At 37.3% G+C, this 15389-nt stretch overlaps 2 long non-coding RNA genes across 2 annotated transcripts; both read right to left on the bottom strand.

The window, feature by feature from the left end:
- Positions 1-1770: 1770 nt before the first annotated feature.
- On the bottom strand, positions 1771-2968 carry LOC130989342 (uncharacterized). The gene is made up of 2 exons (XR_009090569.1): positions 2604-2968; positions 1771-1999 (listed from the first exon to the last, which is right to left on the bottom strand). It is a non-coding gene; the product is annotated as an uncharacterized LOC130989342 (long non-coding RNA).
- A 7938-nt stretch (positions 2969-10906) lies between these two features.
- Positions 10907-12104, bottom strand: LOC130989341 (uncharacterized). The gene is made up of 2 exons (XR_009090568.1): positions 11740-12104; positions 10907-11135 (listed from the first exon to the last, which is right to left on the bottom strand). It is a non-coding gene; the product is annotated as an uncharacterized LOC130989341 (long non-coding RNA).
- Between the last annotated feature and the right edge of the window lie 3285 nt (positions 12105-15389).

The following is a 15389-nucleotide window of genomic DNA, read 5'->3' as shown; positions in this document are numbered from 1 at the left end:
AATTACAATTTTGATATAAACTGAGTTTTCATATAATAAATAGATAAATAAATTTGTTACTTAACTGGGCCCTTTCCTAACAACTCTCTATAGTATATAGATAAGCTCATTATAGCAATATATATTATTCCAATTTGCTTTAGACTTTTGTTCGCCACTTCCTACATGCACATATATAGAAACCTGTCTTGGTCAAATAATTCGAATTTTTGAAAAATAATTAATACTCCTTCCATCCCTAAATAATTTCGTATATTTTCTTTTTGAAATGTCCCTTAAATAATTTCTTATTCATTTTGGGACATTATTCCACTGCTAATAATACTTTATTTATTTTTACTTTTCAACCTTTCACCATTCCCAATACTAATTATACTAACATTTTTTCACCACTTTCAATACTAAAATTTTCATCACTACCAACACACTTAATAATTTTTTCTTAAGACTCGTATTGTCCCTTACTAGAAAGTTATTAAGGGGACGGAGGGAGTATTTAATTAATATCATAATGATGGTTTCGCTTTTATTTGTAGCGAGGGCAATGCTAGTAATAGTTTACTATAATATAATTACAGAAAGTTGAAGCTTAAAAAATTATTGTTAGAGTCAATGTTGACTCCAATAATGTTGGGACCAATGTTGATAACATTCGTGTTTTCAATGTTGGGTGGAATGTTGATAACATTCATGGTGTCAACATTTCTGGGTTTCAACCAACATTCCGGAGTCTGCCTTGACTCCATAGTTTGACTCTCCATTGGTAATTGTATATATTTAATCTTTACCTTCCTTTCACGTTTTATTATTCTTTGGTTGTGGAATAAAGGTTTTATGCTTGTTGACCACGTTTTTAATAAGTGGAAAGGTGGTTTATCATGGTCCAAAGTAGTGGGCTATTAGTTCCTATTTTTCAGGACCCATGATCTCTCAACCAACATTCCAGACTGGTCGACTGGCAGTTTTCGGAGGTGGATTGCGGCGGTTATAGGAAGCTTATGGAAGTGGGAAGTGGAGAAAACTAACCACGACATGAAGGTCTATAAAAGCAGCAAGAAGCCTCATTCATCCTTACGTTTTGGGAGTGCGTTTTCACCGACCTAACATTCGCTCACAACCAACTCGTCATTTTATCTTGCTGCAAACATGACACCAGTTCTTCAAACTTTGCTTTGACGGAGGAGTCTTAGGCAGCCCATCTATAATGGCTCACTCTGTATTGACGGGAGGTCAAGGGTAAGGGTTGAAGATCGAGGACATCGGAGCGTAGCAGACTGTTTTGTCCGAGTTATTCGGCTGTGTTGTTTCAACATTCCTGCTGCAAACGTGATACCGGTTCTTCAAGGATTGCTTTGACAAAGAGGGCTTAGGCAGCTAATCTGTAAAGTCTCACTTTGTATTGACGGGATGTCAAGGGCAAGAATTGAAGTACAAGGCCATTGGAGCGTAGCAGGGTGTTTTGGTTCTGTGTTGATTCAACATTCTATTGCAGTGAGTAGATATGCTGATTTATCTTAGATAGATCTCCAAGAGATCTCAAATCTGTACTCTGTATTGTTGATGATGATAGTATTTTTAGCCTTGAGGCACTCGCGGATTATAGTGATATAATCCGTGAAAAAGTATTCATGTGTTGTCACAGCCCGCAACCCTTAATGACAATTTAGCCGGGGTTATGACTTGGGGTGAACAATAAGAAATGGAAATGGACAATTACTTAACATTAAGGTATATGAGAATGTCACTCATAGATAAGATGCTAGGATCATATATGATCATTTGGATACTTATAAAACATACACATGAAGGAGAACTGATTAAGGTGGGTTATCCAATAACACGTGTCACAACTTCATAACATAGAGTTATTCTAATCAAAGTGTTTTGCAGCGGAAAAACGTGTGAGATATACATATGAAGATGTATACTCAAGGTTACATTTCTTGAAATGTCAAAAGAACACCCGCTCAACATCATTCCATTCCATCAGCTGCTCAACCTGCACATTTAGAAATACATGCAGGGCTGAGTATAAAAATACTCAGTGGGCACATATGCCTACTATGAAATATAACATGCTTCGTAAAGATTTAAATTGTCATGCCATCATAAGCAGTACAACAAGGGGTTTTTCGCTAAAAAGGCCCAAGCTTACTAAATTCAGTTGTGATTCTTAAAGTTCGACTGATCAGTCTAAGTTCTCTTGTAATCTATCATATCTGGAATTGTGTGCCGGAGAGGTGGCCACCTCTCACGGTCACTTGACCGGCCAACCCGCTAGATGACTCACGGTCACTGGTGTACACTAGTCCTGGCAGGATAGCTATCAACTGCTCAGGACCCGAATTCGATTGCATCATTGGCAAAGCCAAAGCAGATAGATATCATACTAAAATTTAAACATTTTATGGCAAGACAACAGTTGTAATATTTTCCAGTTCAAAGATTTGTAACGAAATAACTTGTTCAAAGGTAGCATTAAATTCGTTTGATAGATATATAAAACTGAAATTAACAGTTAAATCATCTCATGCATTCATTCGTATAAGAGGCCTACGACACGCAGGGGATCTCTATATACGTATAGTAAAAGTAATGCCCACCTGGATAGGCAAAGCCTGAAGATCATACACATAAAAACCTGTCTTGGGAAAGCAGCGCTAGTCCCCCTGGTCACAAAGCCTACAAGAAATTCTATTCTTAATAGGTCTCCTTGAATCTAATCTTAAGCCATGGTGTAGTGCTTAACATTCTATGATTCACTTAGTCGGTTTTCAAAATTTAATGAATAAATAATTGAAAACATTTCTCTTGAGTTAAGAACACCAACAATATTCTTACTCATCTTTCTTTAATAATTGGAATTATAAATAAAACCAATTAAATCTTAAATACTCTTATTGCAAAAATATAATGCAAATTCATGTCATGCTTGGCATATAATAAGAAATTACTTAAAATATGCACATAATAATAATAATTTAATATTATTATGAAAATTAAAATAATTAATCAAACCTAATAAGTCTAATTAATTATAATAGTGTAGCTTCTTTTTTTTTTTTTTTTTTTTTTTTAAAACAACTCTCCACAATCCAATTAAATCAATAATTGGGCAGCCCATTTAAAATAATTAAATCAAGGACCTCCCTTTTTTTTTTTAATTTCGCAGCCCACTAAAAAAAATGGCAGCCCAAGTTTAAATAAAATGAGTCCCAACCCTTTAATTAAACACTGGCCCAACTGAAATAAAATTTAAACAAAACTCGGCCCAATAGACTCGGCCCAACACTCAAGCCCAAACCTAGGCCCAACACCACACTTTTCTTCCTTCCTTTCTTCTCCCATTAGCCGCACACACACATACAAACACAAACGCAGCTCTTCTCTCTCTCTCTCAGACGATATGTCCGTCGCCGCTGCCGTTCAACGGCGCCGTCGCCGCCGGCGAGCGGCGCGGCTCTCCCTTCTTTGGCATCTTTCCTCTCCCCGACGACTGCTCATCTCTTTCTCCCTCACGACTGCTCGCCTCTCTCCCTCGCAACTGCTCGGCTTCACGGCCGTTGGAGCTCGCCGGAGCAAGCGGCGACAGGCTCCAGTTCTCTTCTCCCTTCTCGGCGACTGCAACTAGAAAAGCTGCCGCCGACGTGACTCGGACTCCCTCCTACCTCGTCCTCTCTCTCCGAAGTCCGGCGGCCACAGTAGCTAGCGGAGCTAACCACCGCCGCGTGCCCGGCCCTGCCTCTCTTCCTCTCACTCTGTGTCGGACGGACGACAGCAACCAGCCATCGCCGACCGCCTCTACTCCTCACCTTCAGTCTACCCTCTGACTTCCGGCGACTGCACGGCTGGAAGACCGCCGCCGCCGATCCCCAGCCCCCAATCTCTCTCCTCAGGTCGACGACAGCAAGGCCGCCGGCCGTCGCCCTTCAGCCCCCTGTTCTCTCAACCCTCTCATCTCTCTGCATACACCGGCGACAGACGACGAGGTCGCCGCCGACAACAACAACCAGTCGCACCGTCGTCACCCTTATCTCCCTGACTCGACTCAGCAGTGACAACACCCAACAGACCCGACTCAGACGCACCGGCATCAACCGGCTCGACACAGCAAGTTCAAAGGCAGGGAAGAAATCAAAGCTTCAAATTATATTTCTTCTTTCATAAAGATCTTTTCTTTTCTTTTCCTTTCAATGAATCATGCTTTCATTTATAATTATATGCACAGACTATGAATAAACATGTGTACAGATTGTATGTATTTATGTAAATAATTTGTCATGCTTGTGATTTGTTATGAAAATATTGAAATCTTGGTTGGTGTTCTGTACAAACGAGATAGCTGTGTGTGCTTGAAACAGAGGCAAAGAAAATTGAGGTAAACACCTTGTGATGTCTGTGTAGGGGAAGAGTTCTTTGAATGGTGGTCTCTTGTTGTATACTTGAAACTTCATGGATAGGCTGGAACGAGAGAGTAATTTAAAGGATATTTGAGTTGCTAGTGAAAGTGCAAGGGATGGGTTTCCTTCAATTATGCATGCAGAGATATTTGAGGCTGAAATTAGGGGAGTTGGTGGCCGCTAAGCATGGCTAAAGCTTGACTTTTGGAGTTTATTAGATTGACAAAGGATGGTGTAGGTTGAAAAGAGGAAGGTGAGACGTGAGAGATGTTTGAAAATATTAACCAAAATCCCTATGATTAAGGGATTTTGTATGACTTTGTAGGAGTGGGCGCATGGGGTGAATAGTGTAGCAATTGTAGAGACATGGTGAAACACAAGCAGCAGCTGCGTGCTGTACTTGGCTGTGGTGCGAAGGAGGAGGTTGGTTTGGGCTTTGGTATTTATGGAAAATCATTTCAATAAACAAAAACTAATGCCCAAATAAATATTTGTCAAAGCTCAACACATTTAAATAATTAAAGTCTAACATAAACTTTAATTAAATCGTATACAAATAAATATTAATCATATAGAATAATCACCTATTCATATAATTCAATTTATGCAATGCACAAAATCAAAAGACTAAATTTTCTAAAAAGTTTTTGAAATAAAAATTCGTTGGAATTACAATAAATCATTTTTTTTTTCATTTTTCCGGCGTAAATCATCATATTCTAAAAAAAAATGAATTCTAAACTTAATATAAATGGACGGGGTGTTACATCCCTCCCACCTTATAAAAATTCCGTCCTCGGAATTGCATATCTGGTATTCTAGCTTGTGATACTAGTCATTCGTTTGCGAACTCCTTCACGCGTTTCTCATACGTGTCCACCATATTTGGAGCACGTCCCGACATTTTGTTGAAAACTCTATCATACTAGTTATCTGCTCTGGTTCTCCACTTGGGATTTCAGAAGTTGCTTTGTTTCTATCGACTGACAGTTAAGAGACAGGTTGGTGCTTAGTGTATCTTTCTAATTGTGAGAATATCACATTCTAGTACTTGAAAACTAATGACAACTAAGAAATTCTAAATTATCACTATACTCATCATGATAAAAGGAATTTTTATTGTGACAACTACATAGTGCGAGTCCATACATTGGGATGACGTTCTACTTAAACATTAAAAAAAAAATCTAAATTGACAATCACCGAGATCATAGTCATGTGGGCTGGCCAGACCCAACAAAACGAATCACTCAGTCAAATGGGAGCTTCGCCCCCAATCATGTCAACTTCTTATTCATGTAAGGCTCTGGTCAAACTTCTAACTTAAAACACTTACTAACATGTACTTCATCATAAGTTACTGATACCCTGAATGTCCATTCTAATGTCGTTCTAGCAAAGCTATCACGGCTAACATTCTCAAGGCATTCTTAGGTGGTACTCAAACAGTTTGAAAGAGGACCCATCATTCTAATCTTATAGGCATGAACCTAAAACGATAACATAAAACTTTCACATTCATTCATTCATTCATACATACATACATACATTGATTTGTTAAGGGCTCGGGTAGTCCCAAACACGACATTGAGCTTAGTTATATGAGTCAGAGACCCAAAATAACAACATGAAGAATAATTTGCATTCACATAACATCATAAACATAAGGCGCACATTTTCTTGAAAATTTTCATAACTTTGAATATATATATATATATTTTTGAAATTATTATCGTACCCTAGTTGCGGCAGTGTGACGGTGAGCTGAGGGCTATTGACATTCTTAGAAGTCTAGAGATACTATTCTAGACTCAACATCAAAAAGCTTATGGTTATCAGAAACATGAAAGAAAACTCATGCTCTATCTCATATTCTATCTCTTTACTCAACTCTATATAAACTCTCCACTCATCTCAAATCCTTAAGTTCAAGGATAGGTTTCAAGAAAATCATGGTACTAAGTCTCGATTTATCTCTCATACAAGGCTCGTCTAATCTCATTCAACACATAGACAACACAATCACATAAGGCACATAAGAAAACATAATCAAACATTATCAAAACATGCTCTGTTTTTACACTGACTCAACTTCAAAATCTAACCTGTTCTTACTCCGACACCTCCTGGACTCGAGACTCATACCAAAAGAAAGGTCTTTGAGTCTATTTTCATATAAAAAAAAGTTAGAGTAAAAACTCCAAGTATTGTAGGAGACATGACTGTTTTACTACAGTCTACTATATTCGGCAGTTTTGAGCAATCGAAAACTTGGATTTTTGAAAAATAGTAAATGTTGTCAAACTGGGCTCAAATTTTGTGGATATTTAGCTAACACAATAAGGTTAATACCATAAAATTTTGGAAAGCTATATCACACAGGAAGCTACTGAAATGAAGGACTCTTTCCTCTGTTCTCTGAAACTCTCGGTAGTAATGTGCAGTTTCGGTTTTGTATTTTTTTTAAAAATAGTAAACGAAGTCCAAATGACTTGAAATTTTTCCGATGTTCTCAAGACTTATGTAGAGACTTGGTATAAAATTTTCAAAGCTATTAGACATCTAAAAACTGTCGATCACAGTAGGTCAGTAGGCCTACGAAATTCACCAAAATCTCATCTCAAACTCTTAAATGCTCAACTCAACATCCCTTCAAAGAAAACCAATCAAAGCTCATTTTAAACACATATAGCACTTGAAAACATTCAAGCACATTATAATACTCATCATACTCAATCTTGACTCTCTTCTTACATCATAACCTCAAATCTCAAGTAAAACATTTCAACGAACGCATCATTAAAATTCTCTTCTCATTTTCGTGCTCAAAATTACTCAAATACTCAAACATGATCTCATTCATCATATAAATCATTATACACATATAGATTCCCTTTTATCATGTAAACTAAACTCTAATGAAACTTCATGTATCATCATAAAACTCTTAATAAAACATGACAAACTTTCACATAATGGTCATAAAGCAATTAGACCTCATTTTATCAATCATCGACTTCTCAAAATATGAAAACTCAAAAACTCATACAAACTAAACTAAGTCAAAATTTTATTTAGCCAACAAAAGACCTAGTCAAACATAATTAGACACTAATATTATGCTCAATTACATATATCCTAAACCAAAATCACTTAAATAACACATAGGCAAAAAGTCCTAATTTTTATTAAACTAAACTCTTTGAAATTTTATAACACACATGAATCTTTAATCTAATCATAGATCCATCAATTTTAACTATTTAAACTCACATATAATCCATCAATTACAATTTAGGGCATAGATACACATATCCCTAATTTTATTAAACTAACTCACCTCAAATTCATCAATTGACATCAAATAATCAATTTACTCCATCAATCATCATCATAGACATCACATAGACTCATTCTCGTAATCAATTCATCATTTAACACATCAACTCACAAATTCCAAATTTTTGGGTAAACTAAACTCAATCGACTTTCACATCTCAAAGCATATACTTTCACAACACACATCAATCATCAACAAACACCACATAGACCTCATTTTTCACCCCAAATCAAGGAAAGAAAAAAAAAAAAAAAAAAATTTGAAGGGTAAAGACCCATTTTTTTTTATATATATATATATATATATTTTTTTTTTTTTGAAAATTTTAAGAACAAGGGAGGGGTGATTTTCTTTCTTCAATCTTTCGAGAATACTCACATACAATATCATTCAAGCAAGATTTATGGAATACATGATCACTTACCCAAATTTCTCACCAAAACTCACACTTTCTCACTCTAGCTTGGAAACCTTTCTTCAATGATCCTCTTGAATTCAAGTAGCTAGGATGTTTTTATGTAAGATTTAAGAGTGAATTGAGGTGTTTGGTATAATTATTTTTTTTTTGGAAGCTCCGAAGGTCTCTACCATGGATGAAAATGGAGGAAAGTGAGAGAAAGAGGGAGAGAGGTGTTGGTCGAAAATGATGAGTGAGTAGTGAGAGAGGATTTTGCAAGATTGTAAATGATCTTGTGATCTTTAAAGAGGATTTTGTAATCTTAAGGAAATATTGGCAATTAATGCCTTGATCTCTCTCTCTCTAATCTCTACACTCTCTCTAATCTCTACACTCTCTCAATAATCTCTACACTTGGCAAATTGTGGTATTTAGTCACATGGTAGGGAAATTAAAGTAATAGTGTGAGAAGGGTGATTAAAAAAATAAGTCACAATAACTATGGAAATGTTACTCATTAATAAAATACCATAATATAATTATTCATGTGACCACATAAAATAACTATAGCACTAATATTAGTGCACTCACTCAATTATAATATTCCTCTCATAGGAAAAATAATTTTAAAACAAAATATATGCTTGGAAATATTTTCATTAACCGGCATTCTTTGATTTCTCGGTAAAAATAAACTGCACTTGCTTTAGAAACTTAATTAAAATTTCAAGTGCTAATATCCTCAAATAAAAATCATACTAACTTGGTCATAATGACACATGTAACGAAAATCACATATATAACGATTAAATCACTTCGGATAAATCAAACCAGTTTTTATTATTAATGGATGTCGAACCCTAATTATTAATAATTAAGCCCTTAATCAGGGATTAAAAGTCGGGGTATGACATACTATCCTCCTTAAAAGAAATTTCATTCCGAAATTTGTACAACACGAAATAATTCTGGGTACTTTTCCTTCATGCTAGACCCGAGTTCCCATGTCGCCTCCTCTTGATCATGATGCTTCCAAAGTACCTTTATTAAGGGTATCGACTTATTTCTTAGTACTTTATCTTTTCGATCTAGAATAGATTCGGGTCTCTCCTCATATCAATTGGATTCCCAATTCCAATTTATATACACGAGATTTACTTGAGAATAAGTTCCCTCGTTCTTTTGCGGCGGTTCATTACTCCTACCTCATTCCTAGGGCTCATCTACGGGGTATCCTATTTTCCAAAGACCAAAATGGTCATCAACCCATTTCTTGTTACCTATCACATGCATAACAATTCCCTATGAATCTATCTTAAAACTATCATAGACCAATTAACTTAAGTCCTCGTACTCGAACATTATATTACGGTCTTAGCTTGAACTCTGAATTTCTATCATGATGAGTGGTCGATATCATTTATAGGACAAAGACTAATCTCAACTAATTACAATGAGATACAATTATACGAAGCCCTAATTTGGGTAGTCTACTACGTCAGTAGACTAACACTTCTTAGTCTTATCGATCAACGGGATCTATTATGACAACTCACGAGTTGCAAGACTCAAACTCAACACAACATCTAAGTAAGGTGTTGTAGAAATTGTCCAAGAGAATCAAAAGAATGACCAGAGGGTATGAAATGATTAACTACAACGTCGAACAAAATGACCTCGAGTAAGAGCCCATCTGGCTTTTCAGCCGAAAGTTGAAACACATGGGTTTTCAACCCAAAAGACGTCTACTGAGATTTGGATCATGTGGACTGGCCAGGTCCAACATCATCACCTCCCAGTCGCACGGGAAACATCGTCCCGAACTTGGAGAGCCATGAACATACTATACATAGCATAACATAAGCTCATCATGACAACTAAACTTATCTTAAGGTTCCCTATCCTATTGACCCCAAACCTTTCTTAAGACATATACACACAGACATACGTACACAGACAAAACACACTATTCTTAAAATCTATCGTGTAGCAAAAGTCGATTCGATGTTCCGTCGCATTTGAACATTCGAACATAGAGACTATGGTTCAACCTTTGATGCAACGTTTACCTTGAATTCGTCGTGTATCGTCATTCTGTGCTTTTCCTTTACCTTGTACATATCTTTTCATTCCTCTTTGTAGTTCAAAAGAATCATTGTTTTCTTGAGGGAGCTGAAATGCTCTAAGTTCTCTTTCATTCTTCTACATTATCACCTTAAGAAAATCTAGATTGTAGAGATATCCTACTAACCTAGTAGTCTATGTTTTTTTTTTTGAAATTGTGATCATGCAACTTATAGCAATCTATGTTCTCTGGGAAAACATATGTAAATTTTTCTATTATTCGTCTGATCATAACATCATAGATTGCGAAAATATGCCATGAAAGACAAAACATTCAACATTTCATCATAGCATGCTCTTTACATAAACATATTCATAAAACATCTTAGAACAATAACATCTTTAACACGTTGAACTACAGTTACCTTCTTTCCTTGATTGAGCACGATGCAATGGAGTGTTGAGCGGTGCCATATAAACCCATGTAAGTCTAAAGAATCAAACTAGACTCGACTCTTTTAGAATAAGGTTTCTAGGGCCAGAGCGAACGAACCGCTCTGATACCATTCTGTCACAGCCCGCAACCCTTAATGACAATTTAGCCGGGGTTATGACTTGGGGTGAACAATAAGAAATGGAAATGGACAATTACTTAACATTAAGGTATATGAGAATGTCACTCATAGATAAGATGCTAGGATCATATATGATCATTTGGATACTTATAAAACATACACATGAAGGAGAACTGATTAAGGTGGGTTATCCAATAACACGTGTCACAACTTCATAACATAGAGTTATTCTAATCAAAGTGTTTTGCAGCGGAAAAACGTGTGAGATATACATATGAAGATGTATACTCAAGGTTACATTTCTTGAAATGTCAAAAGAACACCCGCTCAACATCATTCCATTCCATCAGCTGCTCAACCTGCACATTTAGAAATACATGCAGGGCTGAGTATAAAAATACTCAGTGGGCACATATGCCTACTATGAAATATAACATGCTTCGTAAAGATTTAAATTGTCATGCCATCATAAGCAGTACAACAAGGGGTTTTTCGCTAAAAAGGCCCAAGCTTACTAAATTCAGTTGTGATTCTTAAAGTTCGACTGATCAGTCTAAGTTCTCTTGTAATCTATCATATCTGGAATTGTGTGCCGGAGAGGTGGCCACCTCTCACGGTCACTTGACCGGCCAACCCGCTAGATGACTCACGGTCACTGGTGTACACTAGTCCTGGCAGGATAGCTATCAACTGCTCAGGACCCGAATTCGATTGCATCATTGGCAAAGCCAAAGCAGATAGATATCATACTAAAATTTAAACATTTTATGGCAAGACAACAGTTGTAATATTTTCCAGTTCAAAGATTTGTAACGAAATAACTTGTTCAAAGGTAGCATTAAATTCGTTTGATAGATATATAAAACTGAAATTAACAGTTAAATCATCTCATGCATTCATTCGTATAAGAGGCCTACGACACGCAGGGGATCTCTATATACGTATAGTAAAAGTAATGCCCACCTGGATAGGCAAAGCCTGAAGATCATACACATAAAAACCTGTCTTGGGAAAGCAGCGCTAGTCCCCCTGGTCACAAAGCCTACAAGAAATTCTATTCTTAATAGGTCTCCTTGAATCTAATCTTAAGCCATGGTGTAGTGCTTAACATTCTATGATTCACTTAGTCGGTTTTCAAAATTTAATGAATAAATAATTGAAAACATTTCTCTTGAGTTAAGAACACCAACAATATTCTTACTCATCTTTCTTTAATAATTGGAATTATAAATAAAACCAATTAAATCTTAAATACTCTTATTGCAAAAATATAATGCAAATTCATGTCATGCTTGGCATATAATAAGAAATTACTTAAAATATGCACATAATAATAATAATTTAATATTATTATGAAAATTAAAATAATTAATCAAACCTAATAAGTCTAATTAATTATAATAGTGTAGCTTCTTTTTTTTTTTTTTTTTTTTTTAAAACAACTCTCCACAATCCAATTAAATCAATAATTGGGCAGCCCATTTAAAATAATTAAATCAAGGACCTCCCTTTTTTTTTTTAATTTCGCAGCCCACTAAAAAAAATGGCAGCCCAAGTTTAAATAAAATGAGTCCCAACCCTTTAATTAAACACTGGCCCAACTGAAATAAAATTTAAACAAAACTCGGCCCAATAGACTCGGCCCAACACTCAAGCCCAAACCTAGGCCCAACACCACACTTTTCTTCCTTCCTTTCTTCTCCCATTAGCCGCACACACACATACAAACACAAACGCAGCTCTTCTCTCTCTCTCTCAGACGATATGTCCGTCGCCGCTGCCGTTCAACGGCGCCGTCGCCGCCGGCGAGCGGCGCGGCTCTCCCTTCTTTGGCATCTTTCCTCTCCCCGACGACTGCTCATCTCTTTCTCCCTCACGACTGCTCGCCTCTCTCCCTCGCAACTGCTCGGCTTCACGGCCGTTGGAGCTCGCCGGAGCAAGCGGCGACAGGCTCCAGTTCTCTTCTCCCTTCTCGGCGACTGCAACTAGAAAAGCTGCCGCCGACGTGACTCGGACTCCCTCCTACCTCGTCCTCTCTCTCCGAAGTCCGGCGGCCACAGTAGCTAGCGGAGCTAACCACCGCCGCGTGCCCGGCCCTGCCTCTCTTCCTCTCACTCTGTGTCGGACGGACGACAGCAACCAGCCATCGCCGACCGCCTCTACTCCTCACCTTCAGTCTACCCTCTGACTTCCGGCGACTGCACGGCTGGAAGACCGCCGCCGCCGATCCCCAGCCCCCAATCTCTCTCCTCAGGTCGACGACAGCAAGGCCGCCGGCCGTCGCCCTTCAGCCCCCTGTTCTCTCAACCCTCTCATCTCTCTGCATACACCGGCGACAGACGACGAGGTCGCCGCCGACAACAACAACCAGTCGCACCGTCGTCACCCTTATCTCCCTGACTCGACTCAGCAGTGACAACACCCAACAGACCCGACTCAGACGCACCGGCATCAACCGGCTCGACACAGCAAGTTCAAAGGCAGGGAAGAAATCAAAGCTTCAAATTATATTTCTTCTTTCATAAAGATCTTTTCTTTTCTTTTCCTTTCAATGAATCATGCTTTCATTTATAATTATATGCACAGACTATGAATAAACATGTGTACAGATTGTATGTATTTATGTAAATAATTTGTCATGCTTGTGATTTGTTATGAAAATATTGAAATCTTGGTTGGTGTTCTGTACAAACGAGATAGCTGTGTGTGCTTGAAACAGAGGCAAAGAAAATTGAGGTAAACACCTTGTGATGTCTGTGTAGGGGAAGAGTTCTTTGAATGGTGGTCTCTTGTTGTATACTTGAAACTTCATGGATAGGCTGGAACGAGAGAGTAATTTAAAGGATATTTGAGTTGCTAGTGAAAGTGCAAGGGATGGGTTTCCTTCAATTATGCATGCAGAGATATTTGAGGCTGAAATTAGGGGAGTTGGTGGCCGCTAAGCATGGCTAAAGCTTGACTTTTGGAGTTTATTAGATTGACAAAGGATGGTGTAGGTTGAAAAGAGGAAGGTGAGACGTGAGAGATGTTTGAAAATATTAACCAAAATCCCTATGATTAAGGGATTTTGTATGACTTTGTAGGAGTGGGCGCATGGGGTGAATAGTGTAGCAATTGTAGAGACATGGTGAAACACAAGCAGCAGCTGCGTGCTGTACTTGGCTGTGGTGCGAAGGAGGAGGTTGGTTTGGGCTTTGGTATTTATGGAAAATCATTTCAATAAACAAAAACTAATGCCCAAATAAATATTTGTCAAAGCTCAACACATTTAAATAATTAAAGTCTAACATAAACTTTAATTAAATCGTATACAAATAAATATTAATCATATAGAATAATCACCTATTCATATAATTCAATTTATGCAATGCACAAAATCAAAAGACTAAATTTTCTAAAAAGTTTTTGAAATAAAAATTCGTTGGAATTACAATAAATCATTTTTTTTTTCATTTTTCCGGCGTAAATCATCATATTCTAAAAAAAAATGAATTCTAAACTTAATGTAAATGGACGGGGTGTTACATGTGTGTTCTTTAATTTCCGCTGCATGTTAGCTTGAATGTTATTAACATCCTATTATTAACATTCCTGCTAGCATTACTCTTACTAATTCACAGTTTTTTACTTGTGGTAATTTGGGACACTAAATTTTTTCAATTGGCATCAAGAGCGGGTTCTTGACGAACTAAGAATTGATTCCTGTGTGCAAAATTACCACCAATGGATGTGTCTAATGCTTCGGTTCGTCCTCCTATATTGGATAGTAATGGAAAAAACTATTCCTTGTGGAAAACTAGGATGAGGATGTACATAAAATCCATTGATGAACGTGCCTGTGTTGTTGTGTTGGATGGATGGACTCCATCGCGTGATACTGATGATGTTGGCAACATTACTCCTAAACCAGAAAGTCAATGGAGTGCAGATGAACGACTCATTTCCAGTCACAACTCCAGGGCTTTGAAGGCTGTTTTCATCTCAGTTGATGTTCCTTGTTTTCGCATGATCTCTAACTGTGTTGAAGCTCGTGATGCTTGGTTTATTTTACAGGAAAAATGTGAAGGATTAGCAAGTGTTAGAGCAACAAAATTGCGAATGTTGACCACAAAGTTTGAAATATTGAGAATGCATGAAGATGAGACTATTCCAACATATTATGAGAAGTTGTGTAAGATCTCAAATGAGGCAGTTGATCTTGGAGAACCGATCAACAACAAGAGACTTGTAAGTAAAATGTTGAGATCACTTCCGGAAAGGTATAACATGAAAATTTCTTCTATTGAATAAACTGCTGATGTTACTTCGATTAGAATTGGTGATTTGGTTAGTATATTAGTAGCATTTAAGATGAATCTTGAGCAGCAAAAACCCGGTTACTATCCTAAGAATGTTGCTTTTCATGTTGACAAATCTGCTTCTGCGATTGATGTTACTGACAATGTTGAGAGCGCAGATGTTGATCTAGAAGATGATGATGATGTTAATCTTGTCATGTTGGCCAAGAACTTCAACAACATGATGAAGATCTCTCATTCTTATCCCACTAAAGCAGGCAAGGCAACAACCTCCATTTAAGTAGTCTTTCAAACCTCATATCCTCATAGAAGTAT

The sequence above is a fragment of the Salvia miltiorrhiza genome, chromosome 6 (genome assembly GCF_028751815.1).
Source record: "Salvia miltiorrhiza cultivar Shanhuang (shh) chromosome 6, IMPLAD_Smil_shh, whole genome shotgun sequence".
NCBI classification, from domain to species: domain Eukaryota; kingdom Viridiplantae; phylum Streptophyta; class Magnoliopsida; order Lamiales; family Lamiaceae; genus Salvia; species Salvia miltiorrhiza.
This window is presented reverse-complemented; position numbering and strand designations above follow the sequence as displayed.